General features: G+C 39.0%; 1 protein-coding gene across 3 annotated transcripts in view; it reads left to right on the top strand.

The window, feature by feature from the left end:
* The first annotated feature begins 1,568 nt into the window (after positions 1-1,568).
* Positions 1,569-14,755, top strand: part of sulf1 (sulfatase 1) — a 43,888-nt gene continuing 30,701 nt past the window's right edge. For all 3 annotated transcript variants that reach the window (XM_055037252.1, XM_055037254.1, XM_055037253.1), the window contains exon 1: positions 1,569-2,016. The gene's annotated coding sequence lies outside the window, so the exon portion shown is untranslated. The remainder of the gene's footprint in view (positions 2,017-14,755) is intronic.

Here is a 14,755-nt window from a genome sequence, read left to right as displayed (position 1 = left end):
CAATCTTGAGCCATTTTGTACTTTTACTGTTTTTGTTATTTGTACCAGAAAACGTTGGCCATAAAACCGAGCTGTTCTGAATGGATGTCGATTGGCTCGGGAACAGTTGGTTGAACTGGAAACAAAAGGAAGCAAAATTATGGATATGATGTCTGTGAAAATGAAAACATAGCACTGCTGAAAATGCGATACTTTTTTTCTTTAAAAAACAGAAACGTAAATCAGGTTTTGATAAGGACAGTTGGAGAATACCCAATCCAGTCAACTCTTTCTTCTGACTTGTTTTCCTGCATCCTTTGCACTCACCATGTGAGGCAGCAACAGTTTAGGTGTTTATTTCCAAAGCCACTAAAAAGGTGTGTGCAATTTGAGAAAAAGTGAAATGCTTCTGTGGACAAACAAAGTAAAACAAAGCTGTCCTATGTAATACAACTCTGTTCTTGTATTGTTGTGATACTTATTTTTGTTTTTTTTTAAACATTTGGAAGCGAGAAGAAACTTCTTTTGAACTGCAAGTCTTGAGATCTCTGCCATTGATTACAGTCAGTTGTGTATGGAATGCCAGTGATGCCGAATTTTGTGGTTGTATTAAGATTTGAGGGCAGAGTTGAATACACTAAAATGAAGAAAATGTAAAAAAAAAAAATTTTTAATCTCAATTTTCAAAAAACATTTACTTTCAATTAATACTATTTCTGATTGCTGCTTTACCAGTATCAAAAACCTACTTGAAACTGTTTTTATAGAATCGGAACAAACCCCTTTAAAAAGTTTTTTGTTTTGTTTTTTCTTTTTGGTATTTAAAACTTTTGGTTAACTCACTGTTGATGATGATCCTTTTCAAGGGGGGAAACTGTTGTGAGTGATTGCCTGTGAAATCGCTCAATGTTATCAGTTTCTTGTAATCCTCCTTAAATGGATCAGTAAGTGGTACAGTGGTTCTACTAAATGATTAAGGCAACGGCTTTCTCACCTAATACTTTTCTTTGTCTTTCCACAATGCTGAATTAATGCTACAGTAACAGTGCTGGAAGTAATTAATCAAACTGTGATTTCTTATCTCTGATAATTTCTCACTCTTACTTTAACTTAGTAATTTTATTGTCTGCTCCTCTAACCTCCTTTGTAATTCAAGGCAAAAGGTGGTGAAGGGCAGGAATGCAGCCTGGGGACTGTAAGAATTTATCACACTAAGGTGTGAGCTCTCCTGCGCCTGCAGATGTAACAGTTTAGTGCCAACAGCATTCCCACCATGAAGCCAATAGGGGTTTTTATGGCATTTGTAACTTTTATTCCCAGGACCACATACCCTGTGACTGCTGAGAGAGGAGAGGGAGGTGGAAAGGTCAACATACTGGGGGTGAAACCGTTTGTGTGTGTATGCCGCACTCTAATATTTTCATCAGGATGACATGGATGCAACAAATAGTTTATCCTTTTCTGTCTCTGCTGTTTAAATGTGTCTTCTTTTTTTTCTTCTTTTTTTTTTTCTCCTCCCCTCCCATTGCTCCCGTTTCCACTCCTCTCGCTCTTCCTGTTGGTCTACGCTGCCTCTCGGGTTACGACGACTGGGGGGGTTTTCTTGCTCTCAGTTCGTAGTGTCCATACAAGGTGGGGGTGGTACTGCGTGTGAGTGCGCGCGTCCGTCTCTCCCTCTCTGCGCTGTCCCGTGTCCTTGTCCCTGCCTCCTGGCAGCGAGGAGCCACCCAGCAGCCGGATTGTGATTGGGCAGGGGGAGAGGGGCTCTTGACACAAGCGTGGTGCTGACTTCTCCGGGACGTGTTTCAACAGATGGTCGAGGTTAGAGAGTGTCATCACATCGGAGAGAGGATTAGAGGAGAGAGGTTGTCTTCCAGGAGCTGTGTGGTCCCCCCTCCTCCTCCTCCTTCTCCTCCTTCTACTCTTGAAACTCAAAATCCCAGCACCAGGAGACAAACTCCTCCAAAAGGAAAGGAAGGTCTGGTGAAGAACGTGAGGATAAAGCTCAGACAGGACTCCTTGCCTCCTGCCTGCCAGGTACTACACAACTTTCCCACTATATTTCTTTTAGTTTTCCAGAATTTCTCCTCTCTTCTGTAAAGCATTTGCAGAACATCTGTGACTCAGTTAACAGACTGTGACTCTGTAAGAAGAGATATGTAGTGGCAGTGGGCAGTGCTGTTTTCTCAGTCTGTCTGTGTACTGCCTGTACCGCAGCCCTTGTGTGTGTGTATGCGTGTGTGTGCAAGGTTTTCATAGTTTTCCCCCTGAATGACAGGAATTCCCTCTGTCGCAAATTCCTCTGTCTCAAGGGATTAGAGGGCACCACATTCCATTAATATCATTTTTTTATCCTCAATGCAAAAGCATTCACCTGTTAAATTGACAGTTTGCCTAAAGCATAAGGTCTTAAAACTGAATCTTAGCTTCAGTGAATGTAGTAAATCTTTTCTCATCTAGAAAACTGGAGACCTCAATGTTTATTTTGGTAATTGTAAAATCCATATTTTCATGTAATTCCTCTCTTTACGTCATTTCATAACACATTGTAAGAGTCAGACAATATGCTATGTTATCATTGTTAAAATATCATGACGTTGTATTGCTCAAATAGTCCAAAATAGCACCGGTTTCCCTGCTAAAGCAGCTGATGGTGTGATGTGATGGAGGGAGGGAGAGAGGGAGAGTGGAAAGAAAACTTTTTTCTTCCCTGTGTCTAATTGTTATAGCGATTATGAATGATTATACTTAGAGGCTCACCAATCAGTCTGTCGGTTTCCTCTCAGTTGACGCTGATCAGTCACTGTACAATAATGTATCAGTACAAAAAACATCCAGCAACCACGCCAACCAATAGCTTGTACTCTTTGAATTCAATAAAAACTGAAACATGCATAAATGAGAAAAATCTTGAAATACCTTCATGTTTTATTGGATTCTGTCAAGGAACCAGCAGTACACCATTTTTTTTTTTATTTTTATTTTACATCTCAGTAATATTAAATTTTAGAGCATCATTGAGATCATCATTGCCATCATAGAGATCTACTTAGTCCTCCAGACTTGGTGTCCCTGCAGTTTTAGATCTGTCTTTGCTTCAACAAAACTGACTGAAATGGTCCAACGACCTCCTCCAGGAGTTCTGTATAGGCCTGTTAATGAATCATCATCATTTGAGTCAGATGTGTTGAACTAGGAAAAGAACTGAATCTTGCAAGATATAAACTCTTGAGGACCGACTTTGGACACCATTGTATTTGAGAGAAAAAAAAATCCAACTTAAGAAAACTGATCATAGATGTTAGATGGCAAAACATTGATTTGAGTATTTCTAACTTAATTATTTATTACTGAATCGTGAACCTTTTTCTAATGTCAGAGATGTGCTTAACTCTTTACACACCTTTGACTAAGACATCTCAGATCATACTGACTATAGTCAGTGTAGTCTGTCAAAAACTTTTCGGTGCCACTTCTATGTCCCCTCCCTTCAGTCTTGATGAGTTATTTAATAAATATTTTCCCTGAGAGCAGTTGTGGCAAATTGTGTCAGCAAAGACTAAATAAATGAGTTGTGGTAGAGTTGTCTCTGGAGAGACTGTCAAAGAGATGCAGAAAGTTGGGGGGAATGTACGACTCATGTTGGCTATTTAAGTCAAGTCAAATGAAAAGAGTGACCTTCCAGTGAAGTGGCAATATGATGTATAATATTTATACCCAGCTCCAGGCACCGTGCACGAGGTGTTTTGTAAATGGAGATTGTGCAGCTGTGAAAGTCTGAGAGGAGAGGGGTGTTGTATGGTTGAAAGCTGCTGTTGTGTGAGATTGTGTGTTTATCTTGGTAAACCAGCCGTACCTACACTCTCTGCTTGACACTGGGAGAATTTGAAAGTACCCCCATAAGATTGTGAAGGTGGGTTACAAGTAGTTCAGTGGAAAATAGCTAGGCAGATTATTGAGAGGAAAAAGATTAATGTTCCCCAAAGTAGCTTACAAATAGACACATGCTAATGAAGATAACATTTTCTTAAGTGTGGTGCAAGACTAGCCTAATTTGTTTTATTTTTCTTTTTTCTTTTTTTTAATTAAATACATAAGGGTCAAAGTTACAGAGAGTATAAGGGTGTAACTCATGTATTTTCAGTTCTAGGTTTTGACCTCAGTCTATAATGTAAACTTTGACTTGTGTGGATGGTAAAGATTTTATTGATCAAGTAAAAAAGTTTCCTGTATCCAATCAGTCAACAGTCCACCGAAGCCCAGAGCATTTATCCCCTGACCTAGATTTACTGAATGGCAAAGTTATGGTGTGGCTCCATTCAGAGTCGGTGGCTTGTATCAGGCACAATAACTGTAAAACCGTTGGCTTTCATTTCAATGCTTTGGCTCTGTCAGAGCGCATTACTGAAAGGCAAGTGTAGAAAGTGATGGAGAGCCTTTTTTACCTCAAAATTTCAGTCATGACAGGACTGATCTACAAACCCAACACCTCACTCGAGTTTCACCCGGCAGTGTTTGGATTCAATTTCTGATTAGCCTTCCCAGGGCACAGTGAATCGGCTTTGGGGGAGAGGGGGGGCTTTCAAAACACTGAGCTTCCTGCCAGCTCAGAGGAGAGGAGAAGAGAGATCCTTCAAAGAGTTTTTAGCTTTTCTGTGCTACAAACAAGAGCACAAGCAGCTGCTGCAAATAATTAGATTCTGAGAGGGAAAGGCACTCGCCAAGACAAACGTTGTTCCAGTAGCAGCTTTGCCATCATTGAGATCTACTTAGGAATCTGTGTGTGCGAGCGTATGTGTGTGGGTCAACGTGCGTGTGAAGGTAATAAGTGGAGTAATTTGTTCTCCTGATAAGGATGCTGACTGACTGAGTCCAATGGAAGGAGAAGAGTTGGCCGAGTCTGCAGCTTTAAGCGTTTCCATAAACAGAAGGCATGTGGCCTTTAAATGCCAAATGCAGTGAATCAAGATTTCCAAGATGTCAAAAGCAAGTATTATTGTCTAATGACTCTGAAAAAAGGTATTTGTTGTCATCAACTGAACTCCATCCTTTTTTTCATTTTAATTCAACTTTTTACATCCCAAAATCTACCTTTTGAGCAGCAGATTTTACATTTGGCTTCTAGAACTGCTGGGCAATAAAAATTAAAAACTTTGCAGATGACTTTAGAGTGTTCAAGCAAGAAAAGTTTGAAGAATTTTGGAATGAGAATAATATACCCAGAAGTGGTTAAATACATTACATCCACACTTTACCATTACATCATTTTTTAAATTTATTTATTGACTTACTTTTACAAAAATACAAAGTCAGCTTGTGGTAAGAATCTTTGCTTTAAAAGCAGTCTCAAATTCACATTCCTCTTCATCAAATTTAAAGACATGCCTTCTTATCCTTAAATGGAGTGAAAACACTGAACTCACGCTATATCTTACCTTCTCAGATATACAAATCTAACATTTAATTAAATGGCATTAAAATATAGCAAATTACAAATTTATTTTTAATTTACACGAATTAACTTTTGATACATTTGAAAAAGAAATAAATGGGTGCAGAACTAGAAAAACATTTCATGTTCAACAGGGTTTTGACCAAAATATATTTAGCTTATGCTAATCTACTGTACCTCAAAGCAAAACCAAATAAATGTAACGAAACACACTTTTGCTTTGAAAGATCTCAGAATGATACTGAGATGAATTCTCAATGTTCATGAGTCAATTTGGGAGAATTGTGAATTGGAAATAAATGGAATCAGAACTGGAGAAGAAATGTTTCATCCACTGCATTATCCACTACATGCATTTGATCCAAATAGGTTTGCTTTTCCAGTTCTGTAAATAACCTACATTTCATCAACCAACAAGCAACATTAAAAGTGTTTATTCTTAAGTGGACTCTGGCCATTAATGGCATGTCAGATTTTAACGTTACATTGACAAATATCACATTTGAATTTAAAAAAAAAAACCAAAAAACTTTACGCAAGACTCTGTTTTACAGTAAAGTCCATTTTTTTAATGAATGTTGTAAAATATAATGGTTTGCAGATGACTTTCTGTGGCTCATAAAAGTCAGGTTCAGCTACTTTTGAAATGGAAATAAATGGATTCAGAATAAAGAGTAGAACGTTTCATCCAGAGTATTTTGTGCTTTATGTATTTTGCCAAAATACACTAAATCAAATGGTGGTAATATGCAATGATGAATATACTGACATCTTGATTTAAAAACTTAACCTCATTATGAACACTTATAAGCATTCATTTTCTTCCATAATTGAACTCCATCCTTTGACTCATGCCGTATTTTAGCTTTTCTAGCTGATTGTACTTTGATAGATTTGACTTTTTTTTTTTTTTTTTTTTGAAAGGATGAGATTTGGACAGTTCTGAAATGGAAATAAATGAATCCAGAAGTGGAAAAACATTTTTCATCCTGAACATCATCTGGAACATGTTCAGATGAAAATGCGCTTAATCGGTTGGTGGTAAGAATATTGTGACTAAAATGTGACATCTCTCCTTCAAAGGTTCTCTGAGTAATGCACCTCTCGCGATCTAATAAATTATCTCATAAAAGTTTTTTTTTATCTTTCAAGAAGACCATAATCCTCCATTTTAAATTCTAAAATGTTAGGCAAGTTTCTCTGTTAAGTGGAATGCTTTGCTGATGACTTGTTTCTATTAGCAATAATTAAGTTTGGTTACAAGAGCCTCGTTTGCAAAAAAAGTGTTTTCAATTAAAATACATTAAGTAGTGATAATACAGTGATTTAGAAAGATGAGCGAGGTCTGTAACTTCAACTACAGTTACAGTTGAGAAACAGAATCTGGGATAGATATCACATTGTAGGATTGTTAAAGAATTTTATCTGATTGCATACAAAGGCATTTACACACACATGTATTCCTTTTATCAAGGCTACTTGTCACCTTCTCAAACTGGTTCTGTTTGGACAGAACTTCTGTATGCAGAACTGGAGGAAACTGGGGTCAACTTTTGATAAAAAAGAAAAAAAACATTAGTTTGTGCTAATACGCTACACCTAATGATTAGGCACATTAGCTTTAAAAGCTAAGCTTGTGTGTGCTCTTCTGTGTACCATAATGTTAAAAGATTTCCTCAACCACTCTCTCTTCTGCCACTTATTTATCTCTTCAGCGTAATGATAGTGTTCCTCGCCTTAGTCTGATTGCATGGTAGCAGTGGCGTAGATTGCACCAACCTATCACCAGCAAATGACCAGTATTTGAACAGCATGCTTCTATTCATGTGGGATCAAGAAAGACTATGTTTAGATGAGTCAGACACTTTCTCAGCTTCCTTGTTGATCTTACTGATCAAACATTGCTTGAGAGTTTCAGCCACGTAGCTGCCTCCAAACTCAAATTGTCCTTGACTTTTGAGGGCGATAGCCAAGCCATGCATACGTATCTGGATGTGCGCAGATACACAGTTGGGGTTTTGAGGTATTTGGGAGCTCACAGTAATACCCCAGTGTGTTTGTTCAGTCTGTCATTTGAGCGAGAAAGGTCAGGGCAAGCAAACATTGCATCCAGCTCATCTTTGGAGAGAATCCTACTCCTCCAGACCCCGATCCAACTCTGAGCACTTTAAAGAGTTTCAACCACATATTTATAGTGGCTGAGCTTCTAGCTTTGTCATAACTGTCAGTTGTACACAGAAAGAACCCCAAGCCTCTGACTCTTTGAATGAGTCAGAGGCATTTTGTTTATGCGTGGACTACTTTTCGTGATATTATAATCAGTGATGTTTGAGTGTGAGAGGAGAGATTTGCCCGGAGAAGGAGAAAGCCGGCTTAAGAGGTTGAAGTGGAGCAGAGACGAGATAAAGAAGAGAACAAGAGTAAATAGAGGAAGGTGAGAAGGAGTGATAAAGAGGTGAAGAAGGATAAGGGGAGAGACAAATGGTCATCTCAGGTGAGCCATGTGTACACACCCACAATTCCTCAGATCTAAAACAAAAAAGGGTGGAAATGTTTCTTTTTTGCACACATGCATATAAAGAGAAACTTAGAAAAAGCCATGTATACACAGACTCTGTGTACAAGCATGCCCCCTTGGTCTTCCACCTCCCAGAGTGCTGGACTGTCCCCGTTTCCTCATGTCTCATGTCCAATAATCCCCTCCCCAGGGACAGGCAATCTGTTTTAGATTTGAAAACCAAAGAAACCTGGCCTGTATCACGTACAATTAAATACCCGTCAGAATCTGTTGGCGTGAGACTGGAGCAAGAAGCGCTGCCGCAGGGTTTTGTGGGGGGAGCTGGGTTGTCCCCTTTCATCCACAACCTTTCCAGGAGAGAGATAATGGGCTTGGGATTGTAGGACGGATGAGAAAGGATGGAGTGGAGGGGGGGTGGGCAGTAAAGAAGCGATGAATGTTTCCTCACCCCTCCATACTCCACAACTTGACTAATAGAAGCCAGCATGTGTTTGTTTCAGCTCCCCTGCTCTCTTTCTTTCATTCTCCCCCTGGGCGAGCAAACGCATTCAACCTCAGCCAGCACTTTCACTCCTGTCCTAAGTGTGTGCATGTACAGCTGCTCAAAAGTGTGGACTTGACCATGTGCTTCGTTTAGCCTCTGGTCCTGTTTGCACTCACTTGATCAACCAGAATTCGCCGAGCGGACCTAGAGCCGCTACATCCTGAAAAGTGGCTTTGTTTACAGTGAGCAAGAGTAGCATTTCAGTACACACATTATCTTTACTTGGCATTGACCGGTGTCTCTTTAACACGCCAGAAGAGTGTATTAACTACATTTCATTAACAATAGTTTAAATGAAAACATTTTTATACTTAAGCTTTAGATTTGATGCTGTGAAAATTCACCAGGCTTCCTGCCGATGCAGTTCTTTGGATTTAATGTTGTGCTGAGAGGTGAAATTCATCCTGAGTGGTATGAAGTTAATTGAATTACAAATTATGTTACTGCATGCTTCAGAAAACCACACACAAAGCCAGAGGCAACGAAAAGCTAAGCTCCTGGTGTACAAATTACAGGTTATGTGTCTGTCTGTGCTCAGGTCTGACAGATAATTCTTGCTGCCTGTTTGAGTGACTGCTGCAGTAGACTCGCAGTTCATGACATCCAAATTTAGTCATACATATGTGCCCCAGGGCATTGACAGCAGGGAGCAGCATTGTGGCACAGGTGCAATCAAACAAATATACATTTTTATGAGCGGTATCACATTTGCATGACCCAGTCTTGGAGAAGTTTATTAATGGCGTCCAGGGTCACGTAGAGCTTGGTTCTCATGGTCTGTTAGTCTATGGTTCCGGTAGAATAAGTCCGCACATGCTCCAGATTTTAGGGGTGTTCAGTTTCATGTGCCAGCAGCAGTTCTCCACTAATCAGCAGCTTTCTGAAGGTCTGTGGATGTGGAATGAACACGCCTGCTTAAAAAAATGCTTATTAAATCTAAAGTGACATATGATGATCGTCTGCAGTATTGCGCTTCATGACACAATTTTGATTACTACAACTATAATGTCCTTTTGCTTGTTCTGATCATGGCTGATAAACACCTTATAACATTAGTAACATTTTCAAGTGACAATATACTATGTCATTCTTTTCTTTTATATAGTTATGGTGAGAGAGCAACAAAGTGATGCTAAGTGATTCATTACTAATGCTGTCTGCACAGGTAACTAGACTCCAGTTGACTGGTAAACAGGCATGCCATTCTAACTTTTTATCAGCATTAACTTCAGAGGAATGGATGGAGTTTCTTTCATTTCCATGCTGTAAGTTTCTGCCTTTTTCACTATCTGAAAAATTATAAATGGACTCATTTCGTTTTCGTGTGAGCCAGTGTTGGTGCAGACGCCTTCTTTCAGCCAGCTAAATAAAGATTTAAAGCATCATGTGGGGCAGAGGCGATACTCTACAATAAATACAGCCAGTGCAAACTCTGGTTACTCTGGGGGTGTCATTACAATCGAATTAGGACTTTGAAACCCAGGTAACAGTGGGACAGAAAATTCTTGATTCAAAAACTGTACATTTTTTAAACTATAGAGTAAATATATACAGTTTTTGCAATGACTAATGACCCATACATTTTAAATTATAATGAAGCATGGATAAACATTTGCTAATATTGGGTTTTAGTACATACCTGCTGTAAACTTGACTCTTAAAATGAATTCTTTAAATGTTGGTGGTTGGACCACTTGTGTTCACTTTAAGGTATGGGGCTGTTTTCTTTGTCTGTTGGGTGGAAGCTCTTAAACAATGTTGTACAAGTTAAAAGAAGCACCTATAGTTGTACAACTGATGTCACGATGCTGTGAACTGAAAACATCCCTCAGACTTGGTGAACTGACTTGGTTTCTTTATTCTTAACAATTACCTCAGTGGAAACCCATTGAAGCAATTTGCTTTAGCTTTCTATTGTGGTGCAGAGAGTGATTTATTTGGGTTGGTTTGATGTGTCAAACAGACAAGAAAGCCACCCATGAGTACATTCTGCTTGGTCTTTCTTCATTTGCTCAGACTGATGGGACTTTTGAAAGAAATTGGAACTTCAACAAAGTTTATAGAGACATACAATTAGATTCTATGAGTTTAACCTGTGGTCTGTTTCTTCTTAACATGGTGGCTTGTTTTCAGCTTGTCATATAACTGTGGTTAATCACCTCATGAACCACAGTTGCATTAGATCTTACAAAAGAAAGAGTTTCCCTTTTGTCGTTTCTCTTCCTCATCTTTTGTATCCTCTTTTTGTCCCCATCTATAATTTTAAACTTGCATTTCATCTTAAAATGTAACCTTTACTTTAAGAGCTCGCAGTGTTGGTATTGTCCTTAGTGTTTTGTGATTCCAGATGATGCCAGGCTCTTGAACTCCACATTTTTGCTGAAAAGCAAACGCCTCTTATATTTACTGACATTCATTTGCATTGCTGACTTTGATTTTGACCTTAAATTTCTAGTTTTCCATCAAACCTTTGAATGGAATGGGTGTATTTGAGTGATTCCAGCTTTACTTAATGGCACTAAGCGCAGTCATTCATTCTTCCCAGCATCGTCTTATTGCTTAGACAGATGGAACTAAACAAAGCGTGTGCCTGGTTCAGTTTAAACACACACCACCTACAAATCCAGAGCACACACCCACACACAAATAAATACAACTCCTTTTCATTTCTGCGAGGACTCGTGTTTTAATCATTTCCTTATAGTACCTAAAATCTCTTATGATTTCAAAACAAGCCTCCTGTTGCTGTGCAAGACATGATCACTTTGAAGTATTTTGAAGTAGGATTCATTTAATTATACATAAAGATGCAGTCATAATGTTGATGGGGAAGCCTGGCAGCTTTGGCACTACAAAGGGTTTTTTCCTGGGACTGAAAGAAACAAGAGGGCTTAGACTAATGGCTGTGAATGCACTCGCTACAGGTTCATATTTCACTGAATTGAGGCCATTCTACTTCATTAAAGTGGCCTCCGTCGTACCACAAACCCACCGCACACCAGTCAGTGGGAAGCTCCAAGATTTAAATTCTATAGCTTTACATTGTTAGGACGTTGCCTGTCAAAGTAAAGAGTTGTGTAGCCATAAAGTTATTGGAACAGGGGAGGAGGGTGCATCTTGTACTTCATTTACCGACTGGAATTTTGTCATAAATCTTCAATAGGTTTTGGTCAAACAAATCAGTAGAGTTAAGAGTCTGAAAACAGCAAGTTTTTTTTTTCTCCCCAGTACCTTCATGCAGCCAAATGAGTGCAGAGAGACAGAGCCTCCGTTCAGTCAGTCGTTCGTGTGGCTAACAGACAGGTCTTGGTGGGTACAATGTGCTACCCTTGGCTTGCTGGGCACAGCGGGTCCTGACACAGGCCCTCCTCAGTGTAAAATGCCTCCATGAGCCCTCATGGCAGCAGACCAGCTGAATTCCATCATATTAGAGAAATATTTGGACAAACCTCTATATTAATTTAATGCCTAATTTTTCTTCTTGGAGAAGGAGCTCTCAAGCTGGACTAAAATCTTGGAAGTTTGATGCAAACATAAAAATGTTCCTCAGTTTTATTTAACCTGTGGCGTTTCTGAGGTCCATCTGTGTTTATATTGCTCTTTTCTGCTTTCCTCCTAGCATGATGCGCTGAATGAACTGTATTGTTACTAGTTCCACAGCTTATCGCTGAACAGTAGAATTTAAATGATGCCATTAGACTTGCATTCTCCTCCTTCTGACCAGTGAGTAGACGAGGCAAGCAAGTTAACAAGAATAAGTGGAAAACTGAGATGCTTTAACTTGCGCTTACTTTACTATTAAATAAAGTCTTCTTACTTTTCCTGATTAGCAAAGTCTGTCCCCAAAAAAGTGCACTTATAAAACATTAGTAGATGATTTCCAAAAACCCTTTTTTTTTTGTAGAGCTTTGGCCTGATGGTGTTAATTTTTGGAAAGTTCTCTTAACTATGACTAAACAAGAGTAAAAGCGTTTTGTTTTGGGGGTTTTTTTCCCCCAGCCTTTCTGCTTTAAATAGTTTAGAATTATTTATATAAGAAATAGTGGTGTATCCACAATGCAAATGAGCTGTAATATATATATTTTTTAATATTTTGAAACAAGAATGCAATGATTGCTAATTTAGCATTTTATTCAGGCTTTAACATCTTATACTAAAACAGCTGTCTCTATATATTAGAGTATGTAGAGCCTTATCTTAATTGAGAGTTTCAAAAGGGCTTTGCCACACGGAAATTCTCAAAATAATTAAACACGACAGTTAAGTTATAATTATTTTAGCCTTCCTGTTATCAGCCAAAGATTTTCTCTCTCACAGCCTGGATGAACTGCAGACGTGTCTTGACATTTTAAATACCTTTAAATTCCTTTTTCAAATAGCTCTCTAAATATTTACTGAATGCAACTTAAATTTTGACACTACACTGATGCTAAACATTTAAAACTTTGAGCTTTTATGCCACAAATTTAACTTCAACACTGAAGAGTGTTGTCACTGCCTTATGACTGCACCAGGCCTGAGGTGTTCACTTATCAGAATAGTTAAAGTTTTTGAGTTTCTGACCAGCTGGTCACATGTTAAAAATTTACCAATTCAAGTTAATAGCTAATTGTCAATACTTTCCCATTTGATTTATAGTTCCATTTCTTATTGACGCACACAGGCTGTAGAATTTAAAATGCGCTGATATGTGTTTTCTTCTTTTTTGTCAATAACTGAAATAGTTAAAAAGACTTAAGCATTGGCATGGAATGCTTTAAAGTAGCCTATCAAAGGCCTACTAACCATTAATTTCTATAAAAGAATGGTTTACTGAATAAGATGATCTGTTTTGAGTTTGACCTGCAACTTATTTTGAGAACCTGAACTTTTAAAAGTTCAAGACTCTTCACTTTAGCCCAATCCTGTGTGGACAGATATATTATGCAAGGATGGATGGACTTTTTTCATGTCAGTTGTTTTGTGCTTTTATGTTTCTTCTGCTGTTTTTCAGTGACAGCTGATAAATGTGCATCCTGTCACGGCTGTTTGGATAGACCCTAAGCCAGACGTCACCTGTTTGTCATTTCTGGAAGGAAAATGCAGACCAATCCCACACAAACCTTTTACAGGACGCTATACCTCTATATTGAACCCCTTCCATTCATTTTCCCCTTTTAACCCCTGTGTGTGGCTAGCCTCTGGTTGCTGAGGTTAGGTTAAACAAGCCACCATCAAAGCCGTATCACCCCTGGGGTCGGAAGAGGGTCAGGGCGCAGTGGAGTGTGTGGTTTGAGGCCCTGACTGGAGGGCATAACCAGACAAGTATGGCTGCCCAACATGGTTAAATAAGCCACAGCTTTATCATGTTCATCTATATGTGAGAAAAAGTGAAGCCGTCTCCCTGTTTGCAGCAAGTTACTGAGCAGAACTTCAGATTCTCCTAACAAAAATATGTGAGTGGTTTTTTCCTCAAGGAAAGTAGAAAAACTCCTGCTATGAGGTTGAGGTGTGCTGAAACTCTGATGGTCATTAATCTGAAAATTGCACATATTTTATTCAGGCACACAGCTGCACATAAGGCAGCTGTGTGCCTGAAAACAAGTGGCCTTGTTGTTTCACTCCTTTGAACCTCCTAACTCCTGGGTTCGTTCTGTTCGTCCTTATGTTCCAGTCATACAGAGCACTGTACGGACCAAATTTAAAGGGTCATTACAGCTAATCCTCCAAAACAAAGGGGAAGCAGAAACAATGTGTTCCCTCGTCCTGTGGTGCTGTCCAGAAATTAAGGTTCTTTGTTCAGTCCTAGATTATGTAAACTCATGACTGATTCAAAATGAAAATTGGGATTTTATTTTTGTTTTAGTGGTTTAGCAGCATAAAATATGCCATCGATTTAAGAAAGTTGGAATCAACAGAATTGAGCAAAAATAAAAGCTGCCTGGAGTTTGCATGTTCTCCCTTCGAATGCTTGGGTTCTCTCCAGTTTCATCCCACAGTCCAAAAACACAATATTGATTATCTTTAAGTGTGGGTGTGTGCTTGCATGGTTGTTTGTCCTGTCTGTCTCTGTGTTACCCTGCGATGGACTGGCGACCTGTTCAGGGTGTACCCCGCCTCTCGCTCATTGACCGCTGGAGATGGGCACCTTGCCTCAGTTGTGACTCACATCAACACTGAAGTTGTTGATAAATTTTTGTGACTTGTGCTTTGCAGAATCAGGTGCATTATACCGTTGTGATATTTGCGATAAATGTTTTGGCTGAACTGTTTGTCATCAGTC

The sequence above is a fragment of the Poeciliopsis prolifica genome, unplaced genomic scaffold (genome assembly GCF_027474105.1).
Source record: "Poeciliopsis prolifica strain line A6 unplaced genomic scaffold, Auburn_PproV2 SCAFFOLD012, whole genome shotgun sequence".
Classification (NCBI taxonomy): Eukaryota; Metazoa; Chordata; class Actinopteri; order Cyprinodontiformes; family Poeciliidae; genus Poeciliopsis; species Poeciliopsis prolifica.
This window is presented reverse-complemented; position numbering and strand designations above follow the sequence as displayed.